We start from the raw sequence: 14,518 nt of genomic DNA, 5'->3' as shown, positions 1-14,518 counted from the left end.
AACATTATCTATGTTAAAGGGAGAAAATATCTTGCTCCATCCTTTTCCCTTGATGTCAAAGGGGGAGAGTGGCTTGGTGTTGTTGTTGCCATCAAGTCCAAAAGGGAAGACTGTTGGCATTATGACACAGGTGTTGTCCTTGATGGAAGCTCACTTAGATGAAAGATCACAGTGCAGTAGGTCAACAATAAAGAATTACAAATCAGACTCCAAAGAATGAAGAAAGAGACATATACACAGGTTCACCTTGTTGAAGTTGCATCTACACACAGGTTTACTGAAGAAAAGGAGCATATACGTACACATACACGTTCACAGAAGGAAAAGTGTGTATATCTTGGGAAACCAAAAGTTTTTGGTCCAAGGTATTCATTGGTCCAAGGTATTTCTTGGTCCAAGGTATTTGACCCAAGGTAATTGGTCTGAGGTATTTGGTCCAAGGTATTGGTCCTAAGTAGTCTTGGTCCATGGTATTGAGAAAGGCCTAAAACTATATAAGGAGAAGAAGATCATTAGGCCAGAGGTGTGCAAGTATTTGAATATCCTATGAGGTGTTGGATAATATATGCAGGTTAATGAGCTTCTAATGGTTTGCTTGATCTAATCTAAGGAGGCATCTTTATGGCTGATGAAGGTTGACAGACCAACATCATAAAGGCTTAAAAGTATTATCATTATGTGTTTTGATCTTAAACAATCTAGTTTTTAATACTGACGTGTGTTTTATTTTGTAAATGTGATGATCTGGGTATGAGTGAAGTCTGGAATAGTTGTGAAGTTTTAAGTTATCATTAACAGATTTGTACGTAGGTTCACCTTAGTAAAAGAGTGTATACATGCCGGTTTAACATATCAAAGTAGCGTATACATCATAAATTTTAATTTGCATATCTGTACGCTGGTTCCCTTCGGTAAAACTGTGTATACATGTTGGTTCAACACATGGAAGTAGCGTGTACCTTATGAAGCATGATGTTTAAAGTTTCAGTTTTTTTTGGTTGTTGTTACATAGATCTGGGTTCTGCTTTGTGTTCTGGTGACTATATTCTAGTGACATTGTTCTGAAAGATCAGATTGATTGATTGTGACTTGCTTCAGTGATGATGGGTTGTCAGTGATTGATTGAATTAGTTGTGGTTGATTCAGAAAGTGATGGTTGAGTTTCAGTGATTGGTTGATGCAGATGTATTTGATGGTTGTATTGCAGTTATTATTTTCTGAGTTTCAATGTTGTTGATGGGTCCAATATGAAAATTGTATGAAACATGGCCTCTAGATTGTGGTGTTGTGTTATAGGAGTATTCATTCTGAAAATTCATGAAACAGGGTCCCTGGAGGAAGAAAGAAGGTTGTAGCCTTCTGTAGGTCAGCTCCTACATACTAGTAAACACATCGGCTAGTACAAGAGATAGGGGGTTGTAGCTCCCTTTTAGTAGAATACGGAGAACGAGAGAAGGTTGTAACCTTCTGTAGGTAGAAGCCTGCGTATTGGTATGAGTCTGAACTAATACAATGTTGTAAACATATTTTCTTATCATTAAAAGAAGACATAGATGACAACAACAGGTGGTTTTCACCAACATTGGGTTTCCACCTTAAATCTTGGTGTTCATGTGTGTTTCTTATGCGTGATGCTTTACTCTGCTTTTACTGCACTGTCTAATAAATCTTTGATAAACTGGTTTAATCTCAACACATGATAAACTATCTAAATCATAAAGTTATTTGCATATATGTTGGTTTCTTTAAGCATAGTCACGTGTACATGCTAGTTCACTTCATTGAGGTAGCGTATAGAAAAATTGTGGGAAATAAAATAATTGATCTGATAATACTAATTCATGCCCCTCTCAGTATTATTTCCAACCAAATTCACCCAGTTCGACATTAATTGTTAACTCAGGGATTGAATGGTTATTTCAAGGCTATCATGCAAGGTATATGCGGGCCACAAATTCCCTACTAAGAATTGAACTTTCAATCACAACATAAAAATGTGTAACAGCAAGTTATACAGTAACAAGAAATAAGAGTAAGAACAAGTCAAGACTCATAGAAACACACTGAAATCATTACACAGCAAAGAGATAACACAACAGAAAATAGAACCACACACACATCTAATCCAGCAACACCTGGTCGTCATAGTGGGCCCAACTCTTTGATCAGGGTTTTGGTAAGATCAAGATCTATAAAATATGCAAAGGATCAACAATTGTATTAATCAAAATATCCTTATAGAGGTCAGTTGTTAAAAATCCAAAATATTGTATATCCCATAGAGATGGCTTTCCCATCCCTGTAGCCACTACTTATGCATTTCACAAATCAACTGACAATGCCTAAGATTAAGACAACTATCTGAGTTTAAATACACAACAGTTTCATGAGATACAACAAAATTTAGAGATTGCACTTGTGCTAGTCAAGAGGTTGATCCACCGTTGCAGCTGACATCCAAAGATAGTGCTACCAGCTCAATAGTCATCATATGCTGAATCATGCCTCCGATCACCATTCCTCCAAATTTGCATGAAAAATTAAGTTAGCAAGTTGCTTTGGATAGTATTCCCCCATGACTATGCTTTAATGATTAACAATTCATAAAGACATGGCAATTGGTATATCTTCATTTTTTAGAATGAAAATTGACCAACAAGGGCATGAAATCAATAAAGAGAAGGGATAAGAAGGTGGGTAAAAACTGGGAAAAATTAGCAACTAACATCTCCCCCCAACTAACTTTTCTTCATGTCCTCATGCAACTCATCTCTTGCATATATCTGTGTTCCAGCCATAGTCGTAAGCGCGGAGTTGTGGAAGGTTATACTTTGCATCCATTTATGTTCCATGAACCTTGTATCCATCTGTGTGAAGGAATTCCTTCCACCAATCCTTATGCACTATGTAATCTGGTGTGTACTCTTCAGCTGGCAACTAGACAATGGTAAAACTAAATCTCAGACCCATCCATCATGTCCCACAGATTTGAATGCATGCAATATACCATGGTACTCTCTCCAAATCTGGAAAAAAATAGGGCCCCAAAATGTTTGTGTATTCTTACTACAATTGACAACAACACCCATCATTTCTCATAGCTAGCCTAGACCTACTCCTGAAAAGTACACATTTTCTTTGTACACATGTCAACACACCACTTTTGTGTTTCCAGCATTTGTCCCATCCATCCTTCTATTCCCAAGAAGGTACGAAGTTTGTTAAAAATATTCACATCCCCACAATGCTCGTCCCAAACTACAAGTGGCATGTTTGCTTTGTTCTCTTCGAATGTGTCAAAGGATTTCTTCCACTTAAACTGGTTAAGCATGAAGGAGGTGAAGGCTCTCAACTAAGTACGTACCACATATGGCACTAGATTGAATGATTCATTGGCCCCCATGAAATAATCATGGATGTAGAATTCACACATAAAGTGTTGGTTTAGATTATTGTGTCCCTTAAAGATCTGTAGAAATTGTATTAGATCTTTGATTTCGTGACTTATCTCATGATGGATGCTCTCCAAATAGAAGAAAAGCTATTTTCATGGAGAAAAAGAGCATAAATATGATCAAGAGGTTGGCACAACATTACCTACTACACTAGAGTGAACATTTCATCTTTGTTAGCCTTCAATAATTGCACCTATTATTATAGTTCCTCAATCATTTTCTTCTACTTTTCCTATTGCTGCTTGGCATTATCCATCTGAGTCATGTAATTGGTCACTATGCTTGCAGCTTGTTCTCGAATCCCTCACACTCATTCCTAGTGGGCTTCCAAAGAGATAGACCCCTGTTCAGGACAACATGCGGTAACCCGCAGTTTCTGGATTTCAGCGGTGAACAAGAATTCTCGTGACTCAAACAAATGTGACAATGGTTGGGTCTATACTAATGTTGAAGTAATTTAAATTCTAGGATTAACAACATGCTAATCGACATTCTTCTTGTGCTTCATCACCCGTCTTCGTAAGCGTAACACTTATTTCCTTAAATTAATAATATCCAATTTTAATATCATATTTTCTTTGAATTTGATTGGTGCCTTTCTTGGATCAACGGCCTTCATTTTTCACATTGTTCGATAAATTCTTGCTTGATAATTACCTCCTCCACTAGTCTAGTGGTCAATGTTGGATTTGGTGGGTTCATTTCAAGAAACTCATCCATCGGTTCCTGCTTCACCGTTATTTCCTCTCTGTGCTCCTCAACTTGGGTGGTGGCCCCAAAATTTTCCTCTATAGGTCTTGAAACCTCTACATTTTATCTCAGTGACTTCAGAGCCACTACAAGCCATTGCAGAGCAACATTTTTGACACTTTTTTCCTATGGCTGCTCTATCTTTTCTGTTGTCTAGTTATCCTCCTCCATTTGTTCAAAAATTGATTTCGGTCCTTGTGGGTCAATACAAAAAACAACATTTTCTTCCAACAGCTCTGTGCAAACATCACTGGCCACAATTTCTTTAATTATTTTCTCAAAAATATGTTCTAATCCTTGCGGGTTGATACCAACAACAACGTTTTATTCTAACAGCTCTATGCGAACAATAGAAGCCACAATTTATTCATATTTCCCCTTTATTGACATTGGTTCTTGTGTAATAGTGTTGACCACCAGTCCTTTGATTTGTCTAAATTTCCCACTAGTTGACACTAGTTCTTGTGTGACAGTCTCAACAACGATGCTTATAGATGTCCCTACAAATTTCATTATAAGGGGAGAGATATTTTCTTTCCCCGAGCATCTAGCGGTGTGAAATTTCCTTGCACCTCTTGGAAGGGAGGCAGGAAGTGGACAACAAGGGATATCCTTCTCGATTTATATCCTTTCTGCACCTGTTTCTTTAATTCCTTCTCCTTCCCCTGCCTTTTCTACACTTTCCTTCTCCTTTTCCCATGCCATCTGCTTTTCTGGTCTGATGGCTTGCTAACCAGTCAATGTTGGTTCTTTTGTAGTAGTGTCGACCATGAATTCCACTTCTTCCACTAGTTTCTCCATCACTTTGGCACGCGATGTTCGTTCTCGTGAAACTGCACCACCTGCACCTTCTTCTACCAATAGTTCTTCCATCAACTTAGTGGTCGATGTTGGGTCTTGTGTAACATCGCTGACTACACTTCCTTCCACTTCCATTGCTTCTATTTCTAGGTCAGGAGTCTATGCTGGTTCTTGTGTAGCAGCGTCATCTGCACCCCATTTTATCTGCATCTCTTCTTCCTCCAGGTCAGCAGTTCATGTTGGTTCTTGCGTAACAACATCGTCTGCGGCCCCTTTCTCAATTGGAAATTTTGTTGTAACCTGTTGTTGGTGCACTAATATGACTTTATAAATCATTCTTAACCCTACATTAATATGTCAACCTAGGATTCGTTTGTCTATTTCAAGGTTGTAAGAAATGTCTACGTGATTAAAAACATATTAAAATGAACGTAATTAATCCTAACTAATCATTGCAGAAATAAATAATGGATTAGCAACTCAATAAATCTTAGAAATCCAGAACAAGAATTATTCTATAATTCGAAATTGGAAATATAAATCACTAGCAAACTACTTTCAAACAAAGATCATAATCCAATGTCCTAATATAAGAGAGGAAGTAAACCTGAATAATCAAATCCGCATGAACTAAATAAGACTATTCAAATCATACTAATTATGAAGAATATTCAAAGCTAGAAGTAATTGTAGAAAGAATATACTAAGAGGGAATAACAATCATATAAAAAATTTCTTTCAATAAATAAAAATGATATTAACTGAGCTATATGATTTAATCTAACTCAACCTCAAGAAGAAACAACAATGTAAATCTTGAAAATAAAACGTAAATAGCATAATACAAGGAGCAGTGTTTCTTGCACTGATTGGGCCCAAAGCCTCTAGAAGAAAACTGTTATTGAAACTCAATACGAGGATTTAATTGAAAACTTTGAGTCTTTCATTAACTATCAAAAGAATTAAAAAATCACTTGGACTCCCTAAAGTTCAATCTCCATTCGTAGTCTTGCTAGAATTTTACAAATTACAAAGTTACAAACTTACTTTTGTTTTAGTTTACTAGCATTATATATTCTATGAAATTCTAGAAAAATCAGAGCTTATCTTGAGGATAAGAAGATCATCGGGATTTCTAGGCTGAATAACCATATTTCCACATCAATCCCGTACTTTGCGTCCACCATTAGCGTGGTACATGCAACTATAATTAATGACATCTCCCTTTATTGGCACTATCGTCTTATCAGAAAGGAATAACAGTTGCCCAATCCAGTCAAATTGTGCATAAGAGAGTGGAAACTTATGCTTTTGATACTAAAAATAAGTAATTTTTCCAACACTACTTTCTATTTTCTTTTCATGGTCTTTGTTCAAGAATGTGCTCAAGACGAGAGGAAATTCGTGGAAAACCATATTATTAATTAAGAAAATGAAGAGGAAAAACATACCTTTTCATGACCCAACGTACTCCCCAACTTACCTTTTTGCATGTCGTCATGTAATAAGATCATTAAGATGCATCTGAGTCAGAGAATAGGCAGGATATGTTTCTTCCTTGTAAACGCAAAAACCATTTTTTGTTTTAGGTATTGTTTAGGCTCGACCTTCTTGATGCTTTGATAGTTCATAATTACAATGATACCCATAAGGAGATACCAAATGATAGGGATTTTGTAGCAACATGAAATCCAAGTAGGACCCTCTCTTAGGACAAGGTTAGAATAATGGGTGAGTATAGTTGCAGCTGCCATGAAATCCTCTAACCAAAAGTTTCTTTATTTTTGACACTATTGGGAGAGGTTGTCCATCATTGCTTTACAGCTAGGAGAGCTCCTTCTCTAATGTCTTCAAAATATTCCAAACCTGACTTGATAGTGTTTGTGTGGATGGGGCCCAAGGTGGAAACAACTCCTTTTTCCATAAATTCTTATGTTGTACCCAAAGATGCAAGGGCAGTGTAGGTTCACCTCTTACCCAAAGATCCAGTCCACTTTCTCTCCTCTGGAAAGTATCATGAGTCTTAGTCCATTTAAGCTCATTTTTAGTGAAGGAAAGGAAAGCATGGAACTAGAAATCCCCAAGGAAGGGGCTCATATTGGCATCCCTGTCATCTTCCAGTAAACAATTGAGAAAATATAATTCACATAAGAAATGTTTTACATCCTCATTCTATGTTTGACAGCATCTAATAAAATCAGGAGTAGGTTTAAACTCAAAGGGCTGGCTAACTCTAATGGCCTTAACTTTTAATAGTAAATATCATTCGAGCAAAAAAAGTGCATGTTTTTTAGTGGGCGACCTACACACTAGTGCATCTGAATAAACAGAACAAATAATTTTTACTTGTTCCATGGCTTTCTGATACTATCCTGGTAGTTCCTCTAATTTCTTTCATTTTGTGCTAAGGCTGGCATAGGTTTCATCCTCTGTTGTGGTCAAGTCATTAAATTTTTTTAATAACTCCTTATATTTATTGAAAGGCACAACTTCCTATTGATGATGTAGTAGTACTTTCTACAATTCTGCCAGTTTTGTCCTCGGTTTCAAATAATAGCCTCTACTACCAAGGGGGTATAAGGATGTAAATCCTGAGTTTGAGTAGAGTTACTAGCAGTTTCTATTGACTCAATTTTAATGGCTACTTATGTTGTTACCATATGAACATAAAGTTGGTTTGAACAACTACTTCTACTATTGACATAGAGACACAATGATTTGTCTGCAGATCTGTCCGAGTGGTTGTTTTTATCAATTCCACAGAAGAACAAAAATTTGTTTCAGTTTCTATGGAACTAGTACAGATATCTTTAGTTTGAGTACCTATTGGACATGTAGTGATGTTTTCAATTTTATTCCTAGTGGAATTATGAGAATTACCGCTCTCGGTTATGATTATTTTCGACTCCATTTCTTTCCTATGAATTTTCTTAGAGTCTCTTAGCCATTTTATAAGTTGCTTAATTTTTCTTTTCAACTTCTTATTTTCTTTATCCATCAATTCCAACCTATGATCATATTGCCTCTTTACTCTTACAGTAGGTTTCTTTACTAGGGAAGAAGGGCCAGCAATAACATTCTCAAAAATAGGGGCAGTTTCAAAATCGTTAGGCTCACGTTCGAGTAAGACTGTGTCTCCTGAATTGGCTTATGACTCATCAACATTGTCAGGGTTTGGTTCATGTAAAGGAATATCTCTAGAATTATCTTCTGACTCCTCATCATTATCAGTGTTTTGTTCGATTGACGTTGTATCCCCTGAATTCGCCTCAGGTTCCTAGGTTTCAACTGCAGAAAAAATCCTTCCCTTCTAATTCTTGCATTTCTCTGTCGTTTTCGGAAGAGGGTAATGTCTTCATATGGTGATAACTATGAGGATAAGTGGAAGGGATGGAATTACGTTGTTGTAAATTATCAAATTGGCCCAGCTCCTCAAAGAGAGTTCCCAAATTTTCTAAGACTTGAGCTGCCTCTTCTTCATAATCCTGGGGGAAAGAAACTTGTTGGTTATTAGGGGATCCATGGGATGGTCCAACCTCATCTATGGATAAAATTATGCTTCTCCACTGGGAAACTCACTCAAACAGTCTTCATTTGATAGGAATAAAGGTCAAAACATGGGCTTTCCTTTGTCATCCCATTTTTGGGGCTTGTATCTCCATGGTCTGACGTTCTTCCTCAAGTTGGGTGTTTTCATGAGTTCCTTCTAGTGGTAGTGCATCAAATCTTACAAAGTTGTATGAATTTAACTATTATTGACATAATTCCTTGATGACCACTAATTTAATTAGACCATGATGATTGACTATGGTCTGCAAGCTCTTGGACTTCCCTACTCTACTAACAACTTCGTGTAATAACATATTAAAAAAAAAAATTAATATTTTTTTATTTAACGCAGCTAACAATTTAAGGTGTTGAGGCCGTACCACATCGGTGACCATCGCATGTGATATATTTCTGAATGAATTTTTCCATTTCATGCCATGGTTTTCTCACGAATGTGGGACAGATACCTTTTCCTTTCCGCACTAAGTCCTTGCAAGGATCTTTGAACAATTCTAAAACTTCATGAAATAACATGTGCTTTTTGACCCAATTCATGCCTTCTATGGGGAGGCCTGTGACCTCTGCCAAAATGGATTTAGTTACTACTATGGTCTTTCCTTTGACAATAGTGCTCTCATCGATAAATTCTTCAGGAATTCGAGAGAAATGTCACCATTAAACCCTTGCAACCAAGTAATATATTGTGGCCATTTTGCACATTCTAAGATATCTTGCACCTGCCTGGTGATTTGTAATAGCGTAGGTTTACTACGAACATAGGTGCCACCCATATATTTTATTTCGTGACGACAATCTGCAGACCTGAATGCTCTATTGGATCCCACAAATCTCACAATGAAACAATATAAATGCATGAGTATAAAGAATAGAAACTAAGTACATATTCTTGGTAATAATATGTTTTCATATCGCCAGGCATGGCGGCTTTTCGTTAATCATGCGCCTTCACGTTGTAATAATGTATGACCATCCCCCTTTAATGAAAAAAGGGCAACCATGTCTTGTGAAGCATGTGGACAAGAAAGAGAGTATGTGGCATCATTATTACAATAAACAGTTGTTAGAATAATCATGCAATTAGAATTGAATGGAATAAATGTAGAACCATTCAATTCGTCAGACAAGATCATGAGAAATAAAAAGTGTCGAATTTACACTATGGAAAGTACTTTACTTTTTGGAGTATCTACGATGAAATCTAATAAGGCATTGTTTTAATTGGATGATCAGATAATGCTCACATGGTTCATGTAATATACATATGCCTCCCTCACTAGTTATTAAAGATGTAGTCACAAATCATAGGTGTTTTCTCCCTTTTTATTTAGTAAAGAAGAACTAAGGAAATAATAAAAGTTTGGAAACTTCAAAGTATACCTGAATACAATAGGCATATCCACTGCTACCAGCAAGCATCTATAGCCTTAGCAGGGTTTCCTTTTAACCTGCAAATGAGCCAGTATCCCTAACTTTAAAAAAAAAATTCCCTTTTAGAACATACATTGTTCTGGCGTGATGACCAGATAGTAAAAATGATACTCATAGGATCATAACAAAGTGAACAAGTCGTGACATGATGATACCTCCTATCCTTGGACATTTTAGTGTCACAAGGGAATTACCCTCGTGTGGTATCCATAATGGGAGTGTCACTTATGTTACTTTCCTATGGTTGCGGTAGGCTGACTCATTATGAGACCCTCTATCCCCCCCAATTTTTAGCTTGATTTGCTATTTTTGTGTTTCTTCTCTCTTTTTTTTAGAAGTTAGGGGAGGCTCATCAACTCCTTAAGAGTACGAGATGGTGTAAGAAGTAAAACCAATGCCAAGGATAAATATGCCTTAGATTTTTCATGATATTTATTGAAGAAATCAGCATTTGAAAGTGTAATAAAATAAAAACTAGAATGGTGGGGAAATATCATGAACTGTTTATAATGTATCTGAAAAATAGATATAAGCAGAAATATTCATAGATAGAGCATGTCAAATTTAAACAAAAAAGCATACACCAAAAAGGATAAGAATCACGATGATTTAGAGATAACCACTTTTAAATATCTAGATTGAACTCATAACCAAAAGGAATAATTGGCATGGAATGATAATAATGAGAAAAAAAATAATTCATGGCAGTGGATCAACAATTTTTTCTTTTTTGTTAAAGGGGAGACCAAATGTTTCATTCGTCGAGGGGACAACAAATGTTCTTTGGAAAAGGAAACATCAATTGTTTCTTTGATAAGGGAACAAAAACTATTTCTTCAAGAGGGGAACCGCAACTGTGCCTTCGAGAAGGGAACAACAACTCTTTCTTAGAGAAGGAAACAACAAGTATTTCTTAGAGAATGGAATTACAATTATTTCTTTGGAAAGAGAACAACAATTGTTTCTTTGAGAAGGTAACAACAACTGTTTCTTCGAGAAGGGAACCGCAATTGTGCCTTGAAGAAGGGAACAATAATTGTTTCTTCGAGAAGGTAACATAAACTATTTCTTCGAGAAGGGAACAATAATTGTTTGTTTGGAAGGGTAACAACAACTGTGACGAAGGAACAAACACTGTGCTTTAAGGAAAAAATGATTGATTATAAACAATCTTTGTATGAAAATTCCAACGTACTAAATAAGAAAAAAATAATAAAATTTCTCAGCCAATTTTAAAAGAAAATATGTACCTTATTTACAATATGAGAAGAAAATATTTTTTTCATGAAAACGAAGATGGTGAGTCATAATCCCCTGCAGCTATGATTTGGATAGTAGGATCATTACTTACGTATTGATAGAAATATTCCTTTGTGAGTGGCTGGTGATAAATTCACAATTGATGTTCATTCACTAGAAAGGGAGCACTAGACCCGTCAATTGTGATTAAAGTTATGGTGCCATTATCATGCACTTATTGAATCTCCTATGGCCTAAGCCACCTTGTTTATAGTTTCCATGGGAATTCCTAAAATTTGGAGGCATAGAGGAGTGTCCAATCACCTTTATGAAATGATTTATTCTTAATAATCCTATCATTCCACTTGGCCCTTTACTATTGAATAATTGTTGTGCGTTGTATGGAAAGTAAGTGTGCTTCATCTAGCTCATTTAATTGTTGGACTCATTCTATTTAGGCTTCTATAAGATCTAGTAGTTAAGGGATAAAGTTCCCTAGGGCTTTGGGTTAGAACCCTAGTAGAGCAGGAGTAATCTACAACAAGGAGCAAGTAAATAGCTCAGGAGAAATGCTTAAACGAGTAAACTATGCGAGGATGTACATACCCGGGGGTCCTTCGTTCAGGTAGTTCTAGCCAAGGTTCAAACCCTCCGCAACTCCTCGTGATCTTTGAATCTATAAGAAAACCAATTCAAAGACACATAGTAGCATATAGATAAAGAATTATAGTGAAATCAACTTTATAGCATATAAAAAGATGTTTAGTTATACATTGAAATAGTCATTCATATATAAACCATAACAATAACATCAGATGCATAAACAAAGTTGATATCAAGAACAAGAAAATGATTCTTTTATTGTAGATAACTATAATCAAAACATAGAAAGAATTCACTTGAGTCTTCCTCTTCCGGCTCCAAGTGGAACCGTCCTCCAGGTCTGTCTAGTCTCGTTCTTCAAAATTATCCTTCCATAACCAACACAAGGATATCTTCAACAAGTGAAAGGATATCAAATCTCAAGGAAACAAGGGTTTCCTAAGCTTGGGGAAGTGCTTGAAGCACAAGGATCTTTAGAGTTGATCAGTGGATAATCTCAACAGAGTAATTTTCTTTTTTGCTCTCCTCCTTAATGCCTTCCCATTGAAGTCCTTTTATACTTCTCCCAAGTATTTTTTTTGTTGGGAAACAGTTGGGAACAGTTGGGCCATGGGCACTAATAGGTAATCAACAGGTAAAACCCGTGATCTCCACCCATACTTATGGAAATTTAATTTTCTAAAGTGTTTTAAGACATATATACGGGTTGGGTATAGACTGACCTGCATGTACACCCGTTTAATACAGGGAAAAGTCAAGTATAGGGAGTAAAACACTATTTTTTGAATATTTGGACCAAGTCTGGAAGGAGGGGTTGCCCTAGGCCATAAACCAAGCACCACAAATACATAAGGTGGTATTTGGAGTTACAACAAATGCCCCCTAATATATTAGGTAAAAAGGGGAACATGATGGTCGAAATGTATTAATTATACTGAAAGGAAACTTGTCAAAAGCTGGGAAGGACTTCACCAGATTTCAGCCTGCCAAGCTAGCAAAAGAAGATCAGGAAGAAACAATTGTCTGGGGTGGGCATACCCATGCTCAGAGAAAGTAAACCATGTCAGCATATCAAGTACAAGCGGATCCACTATGTATACACGTATATGGAACTGAAAGTACACATTGGATCATCTGATCACGATCGAACAAGTACATGTCTAAATATCACATATAAGAAGATGATCAGTGAATCGGAAATATGGAGCTGGTCACTGATGTCAAAAATTGATCCCAATAGTGATCTCAGGAAATCTAGTGTCCACTCGGAGCTACTAGTCCCACTAAGACTGGTAGCTATCTTAGAAAAAAACAAACTAAAACTACTTTCGATTTCCTTTATGACAAGTAGATAATAGAGGAACAAAGGACACCAACCTCAGTATTGCACTTAGTTCCTTGCTTGGTTCCTCTCCCTTCTGACATATCCTTACTACTTTGCCTTCATCTAGCCAGCTTAAAAGAGCACCTGTGGAATCAAAGCAACATAATACTATCGAATAACAGAGATCTACATTCATAAAAAAATATAGGACCAGATATATATTGACCACACAAATGCATATATCATCAAAAATACAAGAATTTGGAGGAAAAATTGAATACCTTTATTAACATCAAGAATAGCAAAGAGGATTACAACCAACTGTTCTGACCTAGCGTCATCCTCCCAGCATGAAAGCCCTTCTTCACCTCATGAAAATCTTAGATCACCCAACACTATGATATTCCACCAAGAAACCAACATCACTTCCTTACAAGATACAAAATTCCAGCCTCTGGATCTCTGCGATGAGGGATCCATATATAGATGATTGCAGGGTGGTGAGTCAGCTTCTGGGATTTTGATTAGTGTCCTCTCTCTGATAGTTCTTGATTCCACTTCGATATTGATGATCTCTTACTCATCCCTCGGCGAATTCAAAGAGTTAAGTGTCACAGGAGATGTTTCTGGAAGATTCCATAATGATCCACCTTGCAAACTATCTTTGCCATTTGTCTACTCTCGCCCATCGCAACCTACATAAGGGCTTCCAAGCATGAATCACACCCTTTTCACTGGGTAGGTGAGATGCATCACACCCTCTGCACTGGGCAGTCTGTATGGTCCAGCTTTGACCAGTTTTCTATGGAGAACTTCTGGGAGATGATGTAATGAGTTGACCTTGTTCTTTTAGGGTGTGAAGCAACACTTTTCGGGACTTAGGAGCCCTTGGTTTATCGACATGTATGATTGGGGTTGTAGTGCCCAAAAATGTCTATAATGGTTGCCCCCTAAAGCATGAGGTCGATAGTATTTTGATGTCGGGTGAAATGTTTTATCACGAGGAACCAAAGTTTTTTCGAGCTGCAAGGCGACCTGTAATAAGATACAATACAATACATTAACCTCATAATATTTTTCATGATCTTAGCTGAGGCAGGCATTCCCATGCTCACCTTTATAAATTCATTTCCATGTACATAAGACAAACAACCGTCTGTGTGGCATACTGATGATTCTGATAGAGCCATCATCCTTTGATTCGGATGATCATCTGTGGAGCAATGATGTACATTTGATGTCTTTACTTTCCTGGATATATCACAGCTTGGATGGATGAAACTAGATCTGGTGTCTTCAAACTCGTCTAATCTTCACTCAGAGTACAAGTCGATCCATGTGAAAGATG

Source organism: Pinus tabuliformis, chromosome 5_1 (assembly GCF_031772625.1).
Source record: "Pinus tabuliformis cultivar Carrire ecotype Pingquan chromosome 5_1, CPIR1, whole genome shotgun sequence".
In the NCBI taxonomy this organism is placed as follows: Eukaryota; Viridiplantae; Streptophyta; class Pinopsida; order Pinales; family Pinaceae; genus Pinus; species Pinus tabuliformis.
Note: the sequence above shows the minus strand (reverse complement) of the source record.